Source organism: Oryzias melastigma, linkage group LG19 (assembly GCF_002922805.2).
Source record: "Oryzias melastigma strain HK-1 linkage group LG19, ASM292280v2, whole genome shotgun sequence".
NCBI lineage: Eukaryota > Metazoa > Chordata > Actinopteri > Beloniformes > Adrianichthyidae > Oryzias > Oryzias melastigma.
Window position 1 is genome coordinate 19,375,737 of NC_050530.1, and position 920 is coordinate 19,376,656.

Sequence of the window (920 nt, forward strand, 5' to 3'; positions counted from 1 at the left end):
CAAATGCCCTCAGAGGTCAATACAGACTCGGCAGAGTTGTCAAGGTAAACAGTGACAAGTTTGGAGTTGTCAGGGATGTGAAAGTAAGGACTTACCCGAGCTATCCTGTTTCAAACATGAAGACCAAACAAAAGGAAAGCAAGCCTGCAACAAACATTCCTGCCACAATCCTACACCGTGATGTCAGGCGCATCATTGTGATTATACCAGTTGAGGAACAGAGTGCTCCGAATAGAGGTGAGACCAATGTCTGACCTCCTTGGTTCAAGAACCAGGAGCTCAAGTGGGAGGTGTTACGTTCAATCAGAGATTATCTCCACCCGGGCCAAACATGTTAACTCCACCCGGGCCGGACATCCCCATGAAAAAACAAACACCCACCTCACCTCATTCACCACTGAAAAGAGCTTTCACACCTGCATCTCTATTTGATCTGATTCCACTCCAGCTCCAGAATACAAACCAAAGACACAACCGGTATGGACTAAATGAATTTATGGACTATAATACTTTGTTGTTTTATGCTGATTGCTTTGCTTGTTAGTCCTGAGTTAAACCTAAGAGTATTTTGACATTTGTTTGACATGCTGAGTTTGCTGAAATGTTTGATTGAGATATCAACTTCTTTAAGGTTTTCAACCTATCATTTATCAATCACCAACCTGCTAAAATAAACAGAAAGAAAAGCAAGATGATTGAATGACTGAGTTGATTCCATGTCCTTTGGAAAACAAAGCCTATCGAGTCAGGCAGGAGCTGGAGGAGACCAAAAGACTCGACAATCTCCACAACCCTTCCTTGTCTGCCGAGGCACCCCTTTCTCCCCACAGGCTTCGTTCACTCAGACTTGCATTTTGTTGCATCAAAATTATGTCTTCTGGCGTAGCCAATGTGTTTATCGCGATCACGGGTGATAGTAT

General features: G+C 43.5%; 1 protein-coding gene and 1 long non-coding RNA gene across 3 annotated transcripts in view; one reads left to right on the forward strand and one right to left on the reverse strand.

The window, feature by feature from the left end:
* Positions 1-920, reverse strand: part of LOC112153989 (PH and SEC7 domain-containing protein 1) — a 133,005-nt gene that overhangs the window by 106,331 nt on the left and 25,754 nt on the right. The window lies entirely within an intron of this gene.
* LOC118600146 overlaps positions 7-920 on the forward strand; it is a 3,192-nt gene continuing 2,278 nt past the window's right edge. The window contains exon 1 of the long non-coding RNA XR_004949704.1: positions 7-477. This is a non-coding gene — a long non-coding RNA (uncharacterized LOC118600146). The remainder of the gene's footprint in view (positions 478-920) is intronic.